Source organism: Primulina tabacum, chromosome 9 (assembly GCF_025594145.1).
Source record: "Primulina tabacum isolate GXHZ01 chromosome 9, ASM2559414v2, whole genome shotgun sequence".
Lineage (NCBI taxonomy): Eukaryota > Viridiplantae > Streptophyta > Magnoliopsida > Lamiales > Gesneriaceae > Primulina > Primulina tabacum.
The window spans coordinates 28,529,284-28,548,459 of NC_134558.1; the positions used below are offsets into that span (position 1 = coordinate 28,529,284).

General features: G+C 38.6%; 1 protein-coding gene and 1 long non-coding RNA gene across 2 annotated transcripts in view; both read right to left on the reverse strand.

The window, feature by feature from the left end:
- Window positions 1-19,176, reverse strand: part of LOC142504360 (uncharacterized) — a 68,092-nt gene that overhangs the window by 26,084 nt on the left and 22,832 nt on the right. The gene's annotated exons all lie outside the window — the stretch shown is intronic.
- LOC142555112 (uncharacterized) lies at window positions 3,178-4,647 on the reverse strand. The gene is made up of 3 exons (XR_012822330.1): window positions 4,469-4,647; window positions 4,154-4,230; window positions 3,178-3,598 (listed from the first exon to the last, which is right to left on the reverse strand). It is a non-coding gene; the product is annotated as an uncharacterized LOC142555112 (long non-coding RNA).

Sequence of the window (19,176 nt, forward strand, 5' to 3'; positions counted from 1 at the left end):
CCGACTATAATTTGATGGAGATCAAACAAAATTCTTTTAAAAAATTTTATAAGTTGATTCCATAGGATTGAAGAAATAAAAGTTAGCTTCACTGCTAATTGAGTAAAGATAGTGAAAATTTCTGTTTTGGTGAAGGAGTTCGCGAAACTGGCTGTTGTAAAAAATCGATCAGTGAAAATTTAGATCTTAAAAATTTTCAGTTTTAATTATATAAATAAAATTTAAATCCTTGATACATCGGCGCTGTCAGATCGTCATCGATGTTATAATGAGTTCACAATTATTTAGTTAGTGAATTTAGAATTTACTGATTAAATAATATTATTAGTAGTAGTGACTCCTGATATGTACAAAATTCTCATAAAATAATCTAGAGGGTCTAGAATTCATTAGCTAATAAGTTAATCAAGGAAATTAAAAAATAATTATTTAATTTTAAATAATATATCTATACATATAGTATAAGTGCATGCATGTGTGTGTGTGTGTGTGTGTATATAAAGATATGAATATAAATATATCATGGTGAGATTTTATTAGAAGCTCTTATGATGATTGATGAATGCAATCAGAACTGAGTTTTGACATTCTTGTGATCAAAGAGTTTATGCAAAAAATGAGGCTAGCAAAAGTAAACCCATATAAGAGATAAATGTTATTTAGAATCACATGAACCCACAACTATTTGTATCCCTAAACCATTGAAGGTCACAGAAGTATTGATTTCAATTTTGTCTTCAGTCAAATTCAAGGAGATGAGTTTGATCATTTAGTTTGGTGAAGATAAAAAAATAAATGTTTTATAAAGGTTCTTATTAGTGGATTCCATATCTAGAAGTTGTGAGAGTTAGCATGATTGTTAAATCTGTGAAGAGAGTGCAATTGTTTAAATTTTAGGAAGGAGTTTCAAAATTAGCAGCTGTAAAAAATAAATAAGTGGAAAATTTGATCTTCTAAATTTTCATTTTGCATCATAATAACGAGTTTTTTTTACCCTCGTTAGATTGGTGATTTCTAATCGTCGATTGGGATTGTGAAGAAATCACTATCATGGATTATTTGATTAATAAAGTTGGAAAATACTAATAAAACTCTAAGTAGTATGACTCATAGTTAGACAAAATCCATTGTAGGGGTTTGACAAGATATAAACTACTACTGAGAGTTTTAACCAAGTAAAAATAGAGTTAGATTTTTGACAATGTAAAACTCCCAAGTAATAGTCCTAGTAGAATTCTAACTTAACACAAGATAATTATAAATATAACAATGCATGTCAAATTTACATGCTAGAAATTTTTGCCCTCTTCACCAATACACAAAATCGGACACCACCTTTTGAAGGAAACCTCTTGCCTGACCATCGTTCCACAACCATTCACCGCTACACCACCACCACCGGAACATTCCAGTTTTCTAGTGCAAATTAGAATAGGAATACAAGTGATAAATCGTGGACTTAGTTTGGAGATCGAAGAACGACGTTTGATCCAATAAATCATTCAAAGTATTTGTAAGAAGAGTTAGCTCCTTTTAAAATCCGAAAAAGTTGGAGTCAAGCATTCAATGCTAAAGATAAACTTTCAATGAACACCTTATGGATAGATTCAGAATCATATGACACCAAGCGTGATTTGATTGTCAAATTTAAAAAAATATAAATTTTTGTATTGTCTTAGATACGAGAAAACTATATATCAGGTATCAGAGCCTAGGCTCTCAATTGTATGATTTAATTTTTTATTGTTTAAATTATTTTGAGTGAATTGTTTCTAGCCATGTGATAATTTTCCATAGTATGAAGCCTATGAAATTTGATTTTTGAAACCAAAAAAATTTTATTTTGTGCGGCTACTCGAAATAGTTTCGGGCAATGCACACGTGAAACGACTTTCCACAGACAACCACTGTACAATCGGGTAACGACGACTCCCCTTTACATATTTTAATTAAAAAAATATTTTTATCACCACTGCCCGAAGTGTTATGGCAGTTCACTTCTATGCAAAATTGCAAAAAAACAAAATAGTGTTTTCAGGTAGGGTTGCGCACACCCCTAACGTAGATGAGAAGCCCGCGGTTGCGGCCTGAAAATTTTGGGCAACAGGCAAGGCATGGGCAGAGTTCTTGAGATTGTATCAGGTAGCCCGGGCCCGTGGGCCTTTTTTCATGTCTCGAGCAATTTCACAATTTTATAAAACTATGGGTTAAATTGATATTTTATGAAAATTTGACAAGTTTACCCTTGAAATTAATTTCGATAAAATTATGGATTTTTTAATTAAATAAATTACTAGAATGTGATTTTAATTATACATGATAAAAAGATGTCCTTACAAGAAACTAAATTATTAAAAAATTGATTAAAAATAAAATAATGTGTTTATTTAATTTATTGATTTATTTTAAATAAAGACCATTAGTAGCAAATTTACAAGATACGTCATTTAATAATAATATGTGATATTATGATTTTTGTATAATATGATATATTATATAGCACAAATATGATTGAAAGTAATAATTGTTGGAATATTTCATGTTCGCAATCTTGATTTTGATGTTAACAAAATTTGTTATTTTGTTTGTAATGAATTTACCTAAGTGCACAGAAAACTGGAACTCAGTTATCGAAACAAAACTGAAGCTATCAAGACACAAAACAATTGCCTAAACTGAACCAATTCAACTGTAATATCAAAAGACCCGTTCAACTGATTGTCCAGCTGATAGACAGTTCAGCAGAAGAACTTGATAAGCCCGGCCAGCTGAGAAAGAGCTCAACTGATGAAGAGTCCAGCTGACCAATTCGACTGAAGTAGTGAAATCAGTTTAGCTGACGAGCCAACTGATTTCACCGAACCAGTTCAACATCAGTTCAACAAATCAGCTCAAAATATCAGTTAGGAATCAATTAATTTGCAAAACACGACAAGCTTATTCAGTGAAATCCAGCTATGGGCATTGAGGAAAAGCTTTTGTCCAGTCAAAGGATAATAATAGACATTGCAGCAGTGAGTAACGCCAAAATTTTCCAGAATAGCTATCGGAAAGTACAAGACCAATATCGAGGAATGGATTCAAAAAGCAACATATACAATAATTGAGTCTCACTGTACGATCAAGCTTCGCGCCTACAAATAGAAGATGAAGATTAGTGAAGATGTGGGGGCCCGTGCTCCTGATTAATATTTAATGACCAAACAACCAGGATTTATTAATGTAAACGGCGAAAGCGATTAAAATTTTCCATTTTGGGCCTATAGAAATTTCGGCATGACCTATTCGTAAATAGGACATCCCAAAAAAATCAAAACAACACAAACAACATTTATATACTCGAAATAAAGTCATAACATCAATTCACAACATATAGCCGCACTGGCCAGGACTAAACACATATAGAGCCGACAAGGCTCGATCACACAACTATCAATTCAAAATATCGTAAAAATAACAGTACAGCTACACGAGGCATCTCCCCGGTAAATGTATGACTCCATAATATAGTATATATCTGGGAACTCTCAATCACAATCCAACTACTGGGCACCGCTACCTGACGCTCCACCAGACGCGTCAAATCCTCCTGGATAACCTGCTATGGCATCAAAAACAACCACAGCATAAAAAGAAACGAGGGTTCGGGCCCCAGTACGACGAACCAGTAATATTACGACAAATATAACTGACATGAAATAAAATCAAGTAAAATGCAATGAAATGCAATGCAATGCGTGTCGGTAACAACAAAATAATGGATACCAAAGCGGAGTCCAAATGAAACGCATCAGCAACAAGAACAGTGGCTACCCGTGCCAGGACTGCAGCAACGTAATATCATGCCGCCGCTCATTCATGCACGTAGCATCGAGGGTACGGGAGCGACCCGCTCAGTCCTCATGCAAGTCATCAGGAGTGCTAATCCTACCCACCCGCTCCATCGATGACGCTACAACTCGATAGATCAATATCTATAGCAATCAAAGGAGTCAAGGCTCGAAATGCTATGCACTAATAGTATCAACTTCAATAAATGCATGAATGCAATCACGTATTCACAGAAGCACATAAGGCACGCCATAACTCATTACAAAATACTTAACGTCATTTCATATCATATAGACGTCATAATAAAACAGTTCATGCGTACCTCAACTGACTTTAATTTACCACAAAATATCTTAAATCCTCAAGAAAGTCCGGTAAATGACAACTCAGACAAATCACCTGATTATTAATTTAAATGGTCTTATCATCATATAAAAATTCCAGAACCATTTAAATTCGCTAAAAATCCAATTTCAACAATTTAGGCATTTTAATTTACTAAAATTTCAATATTCGACTAAAATGCCTAAAATCAATTATTTCTATTTTATCGTCGCAAAATGTTCTTTTTAGCTTTAAATGACGCTAAACTAATATTTATGCGACTGCAATAAATTCTAGGTTCACCAGATTATACCTCCAACTTGCACAATTCCGGAACCTACAACAATAACCCAATAATTAATCAATAATGATACATTATTTGAGTCGAAATTAAATTAACTTCACATAGACAACAATTCGCACCGATACACCTTGTATTTCCAATACAAGTGGCTAAAATCGAGCCTAAACCGAAGCTAACCGGCAACAGGCGGCAACGTGCGGTGGTGTAGGGACGGAGTTCGGCCGGAACAACAGTCAGCGGCGGTGGGGACTGAACTTGTCGGAAAATGAGTTAACTAGCTGCGAAAAACCATCATAAACTCAACTGTAAGCAACCTACAACCCAAAACTACCGAATTCAGTCAAGAAATGACCGGAAAATCGCCACCAACTCCGACGACCGAAAATCGAAGTAGGGAAATACCTTGAAATATTGGTACCAAAATGTAGCTCTCGTCAAGGGCTTTCCGGATATATATTTACTCTAATTTTTTGATCGCCGGTGTGGCCACAATCGACAGAAGAAGATTTGAAATTGAAAAAGAAGAAATATACAGTGTTCGGTCGATGGAGAGAGAAGAAGATTCAGGATTTTCATTTCATTTTTTTTTAATTTAACTTATTCCTAAATGGGCTGGGCTTTGGGGTTTCGTTTGGGCTGGACTCTCACATTCTCCCCTACTAATAAAAGATTTCGTCCTCGAAATCTAGTATACACAATTTATACAAAAGTGGTTTACAAACATTTACCACTGATAGTACATTGGAAAATCAGAATACATGGAATAATTTATTACATTTTCAAACAAATGAGGCCAATCCTGACGCATCTTAGCCTCTAATTCCCATGTTGCTTCTTCTCTCCCATGTCTACTCCACTGCACCATAACCAGTGGTATCGTCTTATTCCTAAGTTGCTTTTCTTTACGATCAAGAATTTGCACTGGATGCTCAACATAACTAAGGGAACTATCCAACTCCACCTCATCAGTCCTCAAGACATGAGAAGGATCTGGCTCGTACTTTCGTAACATAGATACATGAAACACATCATGTATAGCAGACAAATTCTGCGGCAAGTCCAAACGATAAGTCAAAGTGCCAATCCTCTCAACAATCGCATATGGACCAATATAACGCGGAGCTAGTTTCCCTTTGCGCCCAAATCTCATAGTACCACAAAACGGTGATACTTTCAAGAAAACCTGATCGCCAACCTGAAATTCTAAAGGCCTACGCCTTTTATTAGCATAGCTGGCTTGACAATCCTGTGCTGCTTTCATTCTTTTCCTAATCATTTCAACCTTCTCTTTCATTTCTTGTATAAATTATGGCATTGACATCTGTCTTTCTCCTACATCTTCCCAGCATATCGGAGATCTACATTTTCTACCGTACAAGGCTTCAAATAGTGCCATTCCGATGGTTGGTTGGAAGCTGTTATTGTAAGAGAACTCAACAAGTGACAATGATTCCTGCCAACCACTCCTGAAATCCATCACGACTGCTCGCAACATGTCCTCGAGTGTCTGAATGGTCCTCTCAGACTGACCATCTGTCTTTGGGTGATATGCAGTCCTCATCGCCAACTTTGAACCCAATGCTGATTGCAAACTACCCCAAAACTTCGAAGCAAACCTGGGATCACGATCTGATACTATGGTTACAGGCACACCATGCAATCTCACCACATGATCGATGTACATTTTTGCCATTTTCTTATAAGTACAAGTACGATCATACGGAATAAAATGGGCTGATTTAGACAATCTATCAACAATCACCCAAATCGCATCACAACCACGATTAGAACGAGGTAAGTGTGTCACAAAATCCATAGCAATGTGCTCCCAATTCCACTGTGGCACTTCAAGACTATGTAACATACCACCAGGTCTCATTCTCTCAGCTTTAACCTGTTGGCACGTCAAACATCTAGCCACAAAGTCAGAAATCTCTTTCTTCATACCTTCCCACCAGTAATGAGATTTCAAAATATGATACATCTTTCTGATTCCAGGATGAACACTGTGCCGACTACAATGAGCTTCACGAAGTATAGATTCTTTCAAATCTATCAAATTCGGAACCACAAGTCTACCATTATAACGCAGACATCCATCTAACGCAACACTGAACTTATCTGATTGACCTGTCTGAGTCAATTCTTTCAATCTATGAACATGTGGATCAGTTCTCTGTGCTTTTTTGATTTTAGAAAAAAATATGTGGTTCAACTTGTATAGATGAAACTATAAAGTAGTCGCCCCTAGACTGGTAAGTCCATCCTGAAGTTCCCAAATGCTCATGAACTTTTGAAATAGTTAAAGATGCCAACATTTTAGGCTGAACCTTTCTGCTCAGAGCATCTGCAACTTGGTTCATTCGCCCTGGCTGGTACTGAATCTCACAAACAAAATCTTTAAGCAATTCCAACCATCGACGCTGTCTCATATTCAAGTCGGACTGTGTGAAAAGATACTTCAGACTCTTGTGATCAGAATAAATCACAAACTGTTCTCCGTACAGATAATGACGCCATATCTTCAATGCAAACACAATGGCAGCTAATTCCAAATCATGAACTGGATATCGAGTCTCATGTGGCTTCAACTGACGAGATGCATACGCAATCACTCGTCCATTTTGCATCAAAACACAACCCAGTCCATTTAGGGAAGCATCTGTACAGACAACAAATCCACCTGAGCCTGAAGGCAAAGCTAACACTGGAGATGTGGTCAACTTTTCTTTCAAAGTCCGAAAACTAGACTCACATTTTGCAGTCCATACAAAACGTCGATCTTTCTGTGTCAACTAGGTCATAGGCCTAGCTATTCTAGAAAATCCTTCAATGAAACGCCTATAGTACCCAGCTAATCCCAAAAAGCTTCGAATCTCAGACACATTGGTTGGTTTAGGCCAATTGATAACAGCTTCAACTTTACTAGGATCAATAGATACTCCTTGTGAAGATATAACATGGCCTAAAAATAAAACTCTGTCCAACCAGAACTCACACTTAGAAAATTTGGCATACAATTGCGATTCTCTGAGTGTTTGGAGAACTAATTTCAAATGTTCCTTGTGCTCTTTCTGTGACTTGGAATAAATCAAGATGTCATCAATAAAGACAATAACGAATCTATCGATGAATTCTCGGAATACACGGTTCATTAAATCCATAAACACTGCGGGTGCATTAGTCAAACCGAAAGGCACAACTAAGAATTCATAATGCCCATATCGTGTCCGAAATGCTGTCTTAAGAACATCTTCCTCTCGGACTCTAAGCTGATGGTATCCGGAATGAAGATCAATCTTGGAATACACAGATGTACTCTGCAACTGATCAAACAAGTCGTCAATACGCGGCAGAGGATACTTATTCTTCACAGTAGCCTGGTTTAACTGCCGATAATCGACGCACATTCTCATCGTTCCATTTTTCTTCTTTACAAACAATACTGGAGCTCCCCAGGGCGACATACTGGGTCTGATATAGCCTTTCTCCGGTAAATCTTGAAGCTGTTCCTTGAGTTCTTTCAACTCTGTTGGACCTAAACGATATGGTGCTCTAGAAATAGGATTTTTCCCTGACATTAATTCAATGCTAAGATCTATTTCCCTTTGAGGCGGAAAGCCTGGAATCTCATCAGGAAATACATCTGGAAAATCCTTGACAACGGGAATGTCTGAAACTTTCAATCGTTCTTCCCGTGTTGCATCAAGAGCATAGATAAAAAATCCTTCATTGCCGATTGACAACAACCTGAACATTTCCATTGCAGATACTAATGGAATTCGAGACTGTGAATCATAACCATAAAAATTCCATTTGCTGCCATAATACGGTCTAAATCTGACAACTCCATGAAAACAATCCACAGTGGCTCGATAATTCGTCAACACATCCATACCCAGAATACAGTCAAAATCAGTCATGGCTAATTTGATTAGATTTGTTATCATAATATTACCCTCAAATCTAATCACACAGTTCAAAACTATCTCACGGGACATCAAATATACACCGGCAGGAGTAGCAACTGAAACAGTATCCAACAAAGGAATAGTAGCAATCTCATGCTCATCAGCAAATGCAGCAGATAAAAATGAATGAGATGCTCCTGTGTCTATCAATATGCGTGCAGGATAGTCAAAAACATAACAAATACCTGCAATCACTCCTCCTGGTGCATCCTGGGCCTGGTCCTGAGTCAAAGCATGGACTTGGGCTTGCTGTGGCCCTGGAAATGGCTGCTGAATAGGACCTCTGGGAGGTGGATAATTAGACTGCTGGAATGATTGGGTAGGAGCATATGGTCTAAAGACTGGTCCACGGGGAACTTGACCGAACTGTTGTGGCTGGAACTGCTGTCTCCCTGCATTAGGACATACTCTGGCGTAATGTCCAAGCTGACCACAAATATGACAAGTTCCTTGAACTCCTACACATTGGGAACTAAAATGTCGACCACCACATCGGTCACAATGCACAGTGCTAGACGACCCAACCGAACCTCCTCCTCGTGCACTTCCTGAACTGGAAGAGCTGGATTGAGACTTCTTCTTGAATTGCTTTCCTTTTGCCTTGTACCTCTGCTGTTTGGGTTGTTGGTATGACTGTGCAGGCTGATATGGAGGTAAATCCACTGGCATTGACATACTATTCCCAGATCCCTAAGAAACAGATGATGGACCTGGCTGTGGTTCTCCTCTGAGCAAACTTGCTTCAATTTTCTTCGCCTTTTCCACTGCTTGAATATACGTATTAGGCGATCCAGTCATAACCAAAGTATGAACAGTCCGCTGCAACCCGTGCAGAAAACGTGATAGTTTAGCCTGATCATTCCTAGCAACATGTGGAACATAGGGCAAAAGAGCAGAAAACTGTGAACCATATTCCACCACTGATTTGTTTCCCTGCACCAACTGATTGAACTCTTCTTCTTTAGCAGCATAATATGATGGTGGTGCATATTCTTGGGTAAAATGGGCACGAAAATCATCCCAAGTAATAATTTCACCAGAGTCTTTCATTGCTTCCTCTGTGGCTTCCCACCAGAGTTGTGCTCGGTCTTTAAGTTGGTAGATGGCAAGCTTCAATTTAATATCTTGGGAATACTCCAACAAATTAAATAGATGATTTATACTTTTCAGCCAGCCTGCTGCTTTTTCTCCGCTCTCGTTGCCAAAGAATTTTGGATGACGTAGTTCTTGAAACTGAGAAATTATTAACTGCATTCCTCCAACTTTCTGTGTCAGCTGTTCCACTTCTTGCTCAATCGCTACATGTCTAGCTCCAGGTCTTTCAGGTCGAGGAGGTTCTTGGTTCACTTCTTCTTCAACATTTTGAGTGACTTGTCCTCGAGGTCGACCACGTCTACCTCTAATGATATCTGCAAGTCCTCGAACATTTTGCGCCTCAGATTCTTGCGCTATTTCTTTTCCTTTTCTACCTCTTCCTCCAGGTGCCATTCTACAAGACACGAGGATTAAATCCACAGGCAGATAACAGGTAAAAGAAAGTTATAGGCAATTTCGAAACTATATACCATGCCTAATCAGCTAGTCGTTCTAACGCAGGTAAATTCAAGTAAATCACACCAAATAATTCAAATAAGAGCAAATAGTCAAACACATGCACAATCATGTTATTTATGTCTAGACTCAAGTGCCCTAGACTCTAATTCGAGCATATCCCAGTTACACTCTGATACCAACTGTAGGGGCCCGTGCTCCTGATTAATATTTAATGACCAAACAACCAGGATTCATTAATGTAAACAGCGAAAGCGATTAAAATTTTCTATTTTGGGCCTATAGAAATTTCGGCATGACCTATTCGTAAATAGGACATCCCAAAAAAATCAAAACAACACAAACAACATTTATATACTCGAAATAAAGTCATAACATCAATTCACAACCTATAGCCGCACTGGCCAGGACTAAACACATATAGAGCCGGCAAGGCTCGATCACACAACTATCAATTCAAAATATCGTAAAAATAACAGTACAGCTACACGGGGCATCTCTCCGGTAAATGTATGACTCCATAATATAGTATATATCTGGGAACTTTCAATCACAATCCAACTACAGGGCACCGCTACCTGACGCTCCACCAGACGCGTCAAATCCTCCTGGATAACCTGCTATGGCATCAAAAACAACCACAGCATAAAAAGAAACGAGGGGTCGGGCCCCAGTACGACGAACCAGTAATATTACGACAAATATAACTAACATTAAATAAAATCAAGTAAAATGCAATGAAATGCAATGCAATGCGTGTCGGTAACAACAAAATAATGGATACCAAAGCGGAGTCCAAATGAAACGCATCAGCAACAAGAACAGTGGCCACCCGTGCCAGGACTGCAGCAACATAATATCATGCCGCCGCTCATCCATGCACGTAGCATCGAGGGTACGGGAGCGACCCGCTCAGTCCTCATGCAAGTCATCAGGAGTGCTAATCCTACCCACTCGCTCCATCGATGACGCTACAACTCGATAGATCAATATCAATAGCAATCAAAGGAGTCAAGGCTCGAATTGCTATGCACTAATAGTATCAACTCCAATAAATGCATGAATGCAATCACGTATTCACAGAAGCACATAAGGCACTCCATAACTCATTACAAAATACTTAACGTCATTTCATATCATATAGACGTCATAATAAAACAGTTCATGCGTACCTCAACTGACTTTAATTTACCACAAAATATCTTAAATCCTCAAGAAAGTCCGGTAAATGCCAACTCAAACAAATCACCTGAATATTAATTTAAATGGTCTTATCATCATATAAAAATTCCAGAACCATTTAAATTAGCTAAAAATCCAATTTCAACAATTTTGGCATTTTAAATTCCTAAAATTTCAATATTCGTCTAAAATGCCTAAAATCAATTATTTCTATTTTATCGTCGCAAAATATTCTTTTTAGACTTAAATGACGCTAAACTAATATTTATGCGACTGCAATAAATTCTAGGTTCACCAGATTATACCTCCAACTTGCACAATTCCGGAACCTACAACAATAACCCAATAATTAATCAATAATGATACATTATTTGAGTCGAAATTAAATTAACTTCACATAGACAACAATTCGCACCAATACACCTTGTATTTCCAATACAAGTGGCTAAAATCGAGCCTAAACCGAAGCTAACCGGCAACAGGCGGCAACGTGCGGTGGTGTAGGGACGGAGTTCGGCCGGAACAACAGTCAGCGGCGGTGGGGACTGAACTCGTCCGAAAATGAGTTAACTAGCTGCGAAAAACCATCATAAACTCAACTGTAAGCAACCTACAACCCAAAACTACCGAATTCAGTCAAGAAATGACCGGAAAATCGCCACCAACTCCGACGACCGAAAATCGAAGAAGGGAAATACCTTGAAATATTGGTACCAAAATGTAGCTCTCGTCAAGGGCTTTCCGGATATATATTTACTTTAATTTTTTGATCGCCGGTGTGGCCACAATCGACGGAAGAAGATTTGAAATTGAAAAAGAAGAAATATACAGTGTTCGGTCGATGGAGAGAGAAGAAGATTCAGGATTTTCATTTCATTTTTTTTTAATTTAACTTATTCCTAAATGGGCTGGGCTTTGGGGTTTCGTTTGGGCTGGACTCTCACAGAAGATGAGAGAACAAGAAGTCTGTGAACATCTAAAGAGAAATAGGGAATGCCATGTAGAGCCCAAATTCAGTACACGTATAACCCATGCATTTATTTAATTAGTAAATCATTTATTTAATTTTAAAATGAGTCTTAGTGGTGCATGATTTATTTAAATGCATTACTTTAAATTATTTATATTTCGTGATGCAAGTTAAGATATTTTTTTGAGTTCACGTTTCAGGCGATTTCGAGGCGGGATCGAGGAAAAGAAACCAGCGACGCTTGTGGCAATTTTAAATGTGTTATTTTAATTTTAAGTCGAGGATGGGGCGTTTTGAATAGTTTATTAAGATTATCATCTTAAAGCCTAATTTAATTATCAGGTGAATTTTAGATTTTTAAAACTTTTAAGGGTTTTCAACTGCGTATTTTTAAAATTCCCTTTAGTGGGTTAGCATTTTATTAGCATTTAATCTAGCAATTTATGTAGCAATTTGATTAGCATTTTTAATTAGCAAGTTAATGGAGTAATTATGCAATCTATCCCCTTAATTAGGTGGTAACTCACGCACACACACCTACACACACACACGTACACGGCCAAAACACACAACACACACTACACATTTTCATTTTTCAGATTTTGAAAGAAAACTAGGGTTCTTGTCTCTAGTAGCAGCCGCCCCACTTCTCTGAAATATTTACAGCAATTTTTGTTGGTTTTTGTGCAAGAAAACGAGCCACAAACCGTTCCGGATCAAGCCTCGCTCCGTTCACGCTTCGCTATCGTCGGTTCGGTAAACTTTAACATCATAAGGCATGTATATTCTGTTATTTCTGCATCGAACTCGTCATATTATGCGTTGTGTTGTTATTTATGCGTAAAAATACATGTGTGATGTGTAGAAGTTTGAGCAATGATGTTTGGATCAATTTTGAAACAGATTTTGGATCACAAATCACGTTTTTGCTGTCTTTTCAAAAACTGCGATTTTTCGGTCGTGATTCTGAGAAAACTTTCCACACAAAAATTGTAGAATTTTTTGATACCTTCGATTTGATATAAAATTCGAAATATTTGGATAAAAATTGAGAGAGTTATGATCATTTTTGTAGGACTGTTCGAACTGCGTTTTCTGAAAAATTATGTTATTGATGTGTTCTTGAAGTTTTTTTGTTGCGGACTTCGTTGGAGATCGACGGGTGATAGTTGCTGCATTTAGGTATGTTTAGTATGATGTTGGGTTGGTATTTGGTATGCCGGGTAGTGTCGATAGGCACTTGAATTCAGTAGAAGCCGTAGGAAACGATTTGGGATTAATTTCCGTGTTTTTGAGTTGTATTGTGTCGTAGGGTGGATGTCGTTGTTTTGGGGCGGTTGTACGGGTTTGGATTCAAGGTTATAGTATCTTAGGAGGGGTCTCGGGGTGTCGATTCTTGGTCGGGATGATCGAGTTAGGAGAAATAAGCCTTGAGTATATGAATTTTCGTTGGTTCACGCGTACCGAGTCTGCACGGACCCGTACACGGACCCTGGCAGGGGGTCCGTGCCCTTGTTTCCTCCTTAGTGTCAGTAAACCGAGCCTACACGGACTCTTCGACGGACCCTGACATGGGGTCAGTGCCTTTGTTTCCTTGAAAGTGTCAAATTTGCGAGCCTACACGGACCCCTAGACGAACCCTAGCACGGGGTCCGTTTCCTTACTTCTTTTCGAGAATTTCTTTTGCGAACCTACATGGACCCATACTATGAGAACCTGAAATTTCAGTATTACTTAGCAATTTGCAGCAGCTAGTAATAATTGCAGCAGCTAGTAATATTCAGCAGCAATGCTAAATTTCAGCAGAAGCTAACAATTCCAGCAGCAACTTATATTTCAGAAGATGGTATTTTTCCACCAGACAAAAATCCAGCAGCAGAAGAGTTCAGTAGCGAGATTCTAGCAGATAGCTACAGGTTCTGCTCAGGATTTGTAACTGAAGCATTTAACCTGGAATAAAGGCTGTTAATGGCAGATTATGGTCATTAATTGGAAGGCTAACAATCATATTTTGGCCTATAAATAGCACCCTCAATCTCTGAATTGATGTTACCAAAATCTTGAGTTATCACTTGAAATTAGAGCTAAGAGAGTGCATTTTTCGAAGCTGTAAAATCCAATAGCGAGGCAAGCAGATTTCCAGACTTCAACCGAAAAACTCTAGCAAATTACAGTAAGTGGGCTTATGTATAAATATCTTGAAACACGTTTGATGATTTCTGTTTTAAAGCAAAGTATATTCTTGATTTCTGATATCTGATTTTGAAGCACTGAAACCTAGTGAACAAATGGTAGGAATATATATTCTGAACATTACTGATTACTGGCCTCACCCCTTAGAGGAGAGAACATATAGGGGACTGATATCAGTTTAGCCATGAAATTCCCGAACATGCTCAGTGCTTACTTGTTAAATTCTGATTACTGAATAACGAACACTGATTTCCGATTACTGATTTCTGAATACTGATTTCTGTTCTGAAATAAAGAGTTTCTGTATATTATTGTATTACTGTTTCTGTTGAAAACAATTTCGAAATTGGGAGTTATTCTCGCCCCAGCTTACTGAGTGACAATCATATCACTCACCCACCAAACCTATCTCAAATAAGAACGAGGAAGAAAAGTTAGAAGAAGAAGAGCAGATTCAATTCTGAGGCTGGTGACGAAGATCGTTGTTTATCAGCTCTGATTTATATTTTATATTCCGCTGCATAGGTTCAAAAATTGTATTTCTGGTTTTACATTTCCGCTGTAAAACATTATTAGTTGAGTTGTATCAGACATTGAATATTCGTATTATGAGTAAAACGACTGATTTCTGAATTTTGTACTTCTGAGGCTTGTTGTTTTTGAATGTAAATTTGAAAGCAACGCCGGTGTCAACCAACCCCACATTGAAGTGGTATCAGAGAAAACCAGGTTTCATAATCTGGGGAGGAGGAACTAGTAATAATAAGTTCTAATATACTTCTGAAAATAAGTTATGAAAACTACTGTAATAGACTATTGAAAATAAACTACTGTAATAGACTACTAAAATGATAGACTGACTACGTACAATTAGGAAAATCAGTGGGGAAACAAATCAGAATACCGTAGAGCTCTGAGTGTTTCAGCAGTATGTATAAAAAAAATCAGTAGACCCAAAACCAGTAGCCCGAAACCAGAACCAGTAGATATGAATGCAGAAGACTGGGTCAGTAGACTCGGAATGCAGCAGACTGGTTCTAACAGTACTGGAAAGCAGCAGACAATGCTAGAAAAGCAGCAGACTGATTGCAGAAGCATCAGAATTGCAGTAGATATTGTATTCCAGCAGGCGCATGTAGTAGACCTTGCAAATGGCATGGAAGTTGAGGTGTTTTTCGCGGAAACTTCAAACAGCCATAACTTTTGATCCAGGAGGAATTTTTACTATTAAAAGTAGACGTTGGAAAGCTCTCGACGAGGAGAACCTAACTTAAAACCATTCAATCATTCTAGCACCACCGACGAACCTGAAAATCCTTCGTTAAGATAGTGATATCATCATTTTCGTAAAATTTTCCAATTTTTCGAAAATTTGAGGAATTTTCATTTCCAAACAGCTTAGCATTTTTACACCAAACTTGGTACCATTCATTTTCTTGATGTGATAAAATTTTAGTAAAATTTTCACGCTATTCTGAGATCGAAAATTTTTTGAGCCATTTTCTTCTACTAAATGTTATAGGCATACTGATTCTGTTCATTCCAATAATTTTCTATAGTTCGAATTGTATTCTTGATATCGTTTCTGAACCTTCACTCTCATGTTTTGGATGTAGGATATGGCTTACCAGAGTAGCTACATTAAGAGCTTAGAAAGGAAGCTAGAGAAACTCAAGGAACATAACTATTGTCTAGAGCTGGACAAAGACGAATTAGAGCGTCGAGCAGAACACTTGAGAAGTGATGTTCAACGTTATGCTCATTATCTGCATGAAGCAGAAGAGAGGAGTAGGAAGGCTCAAGAAGAGTTTGAAACCTCCCAAGAGACTGTGGCAGAATTCATCGAGTTACGTGATACACTAGTTGAGAAGATCCAAATACTTAAGGATCAAAATCACCAACTCGTGCACCAGCATAATCAGTATAGTGAACAGACTGATGCACAGATTCATGAGTTGCAGAGTACTGTTGAAGTTCTTAGTGATCAGAATGCAGTTCTGCATGGTCATATTGAACACCTACAAGCAGTAATAGCCAACCAAGATGAACATGAGGAGGATCCCGAAGAAGATGAAGAATTCAAAGAGGATCCTATGGATTTGGGATTAGGAGAAGTGATAGATTAGGACATCAGTAGTAGTTTTCTTTGTAATGACACTTGTTCCATTTGCATTTCTGTTCTAATTTTCGAAGTTCAGTTGTAATTGCACTTTTGTGGAAATCAATAAAATTTATTCTATCCATTGGTTTCATATTTAAATTTTGAGCAATTACTCGATCATCGTGCTTCCTTTGTTTAGTTTCTATTCTGTCATCAATCTTAGAACTTTCATAATTGTAGGAAATGGACTGAAGACCAGTGAGAAACAACCGCAACCCTCGTTACAACAACCGTAATGACGAAGATGCACAACAACCCCCACAGCAACCACCAGCAGTTGGCCTCAGTCAAGTGGACTTGATGGCTATAGCCACGATTGTGGCTACCACGCTACAAGGGTTAGTGAACCCTAATGCTAACCAGCCACCACCACCACCTCCAGCTCAGAATGGGACCAAGCAGCACTATGAGTCTCTCCGAAGAGCAAGAGTTCCAAACTTCGATGGAAGCTCCGATCTTGAGGTCGGACAGAATTGGATGAAGGAGGTGGAGAATCATCTTCGACTACTTGAAGTTCCACAAGCGATCAAAGTAGATGTGATTACACCTTTTCTTGTGGATAGAGCAGCCAAATGGTGGGAAGGAGTCTCATCAGCTATGCGAGCAACGGGACCTATCACCTGGCAAAGGTTCCGAGAGGCATTCCTGAGGCAGTACTTTTCGACAGCAGTTCGAGTGCAGAAGCTGTCAGAATTTGAAAGCTTGGTTCAAGAACCAAACATGACAGTGGTGGAGTATTCATCCAAGTTCCACTCATTGAGAACTTACTCCCCAACCATCATGGGAGACGAGGCCTTGAAGATGCATCGCTTCAAGAAGGGATTGAACAGCCGTATTCAATCTGCCCTTGCCGTTATCGAACCCGATAGTTTTGATGAATTTATGGGAGCCACCATCAGAGCTGAGAATGACATTAAGAGGCGTGAAGGTGAGAACAAACTCAAGCGTCCTCAGCCAAGCCAGTACCAACCGGGCCAGCAATTCAAGAGGCCTAGGTTTTCAAGCAACCAATTTACCAGTGCTCCATCTAAAAGAACCACTTCTTCTCCATCAAGCAAAGAAGGAGTCAAGTGCCAAAATTGTGGATTCAATCACACTGGTGAATGCCGTAAGAATTCTGGAGCTTGTTTCCGTTGCGGAAAGATGGGCCACCGCATCGCTCAATGTCCTTTTCCAAATCCAAGAGATGGTCCAGCAGGCGGAACAACTCCAAACAAGACTAAGGAGAACAAGCCAAATGCTCGAGTTTACGCTATCACTCAAGAAGAGGCTGACAACTCGAATGATGTCGTAGCTGGTACCATTCTAATCAATAATATACCTACTTATGTGTTATTTGATTGTGGTGCCACGCATTCATTCATGTCTAAGAGATTTGCTAAGAAGTTAGGAGCTAAGCCTGATAACTTAGAAGAACCATATAGAGTAGCAACTCATGCAAATCGAATTTTAGAAACTCGCACTCTATATCGGGATATTAGTGTTCTCATAGAAGATCAGAACTTCAAGGCAAACCTGATTCAACTAAATCTGGTGGAATTCGATGTAATTCTTGGAATGGATTGGTTAGCCAAGAATCATGCTTTAGTAGACTGTCATAGAAAGACGGTAACCATCCAAGCTCCACACCAAGAGAAACGTTTATTTCATTGTAAGACAAAAGAACGAAAGACTCTTCTTTCTGCGTCTCAAACTTGGAAAGCCATGAAAAGTGGAGAAGAAGTTTACCTAGCTATGTTAAGCGAGGTAAAGAAAGAAACCACACTTACCTTAGAAGAGATTCCGATAGTACAAGAATTTCCGGATGTATTTTCCGAAGAACTCCCTGGCGAACTTCCCGACCGCGAAGTGGAATTTGAGATTAAATTAGTGCCCAATGCTGCACCAATCTCAAAAGCACCATACCGAATGGCTCCGGCAGAGTTGAAAGAACTCAAAGAGCAACTTCAAGAATTGTGGGATAAGAAGCAAATCCGACCAAGCGCATCCCGTGGGGAGCTCCTGTCCTATTTGTAAAGAAGAAGGACGGAAGCATGAGGATGTGTATTGATTACAGAGAGCTGAATAAGATCAAAATCAAAAACAAGTATCCGCTTCCAAGGATAGATGACCTGTTTGACCAACTCAAAGGAGCTTCAGTCTTTTCCAAGCTCGACTTAAGGTCAGGCTACCACCAATTGAAGGTCAAGACAGACAATATTCCGAAGACAGTCTTCAGAACAAGATATGGACAATATGAGTTCATGGTAATGCCATTCGGATTAACCAACGCTCCAGCAGTGTTCATGGATCTCATGAACAGGGTGTTCAAGCCATTTCTTGACAAGTTTGTTGTGGTATTCATCGACGATATTCTGGTATATTCGTCAAGTGAAGAAGACCACAAAGAACATCTTCGCCTCACCCTCCAGACGCTGAGAGAAAAGGAACTGTACGCCAAGTTCAAGAAATGCGAATTTTGGCTAGAGAGCGTCACATTCTTGGGACACATAATATCAGTAGCAGGAGTATCTGTGGACCCTAAGAAAGTAGAGGCAATCTCAGATTGGCCTAGACCAAAGAATGTGACAGAAATTCGAAGCTTCTTGGGACTAGCAGGCTATTATCGAAAATTTGTTGAAGGATTCTCTTCAATAGCCATACCCCTCACCAAGCTCACACAGAAGAACTCTAAGTTTCAATGGAATGA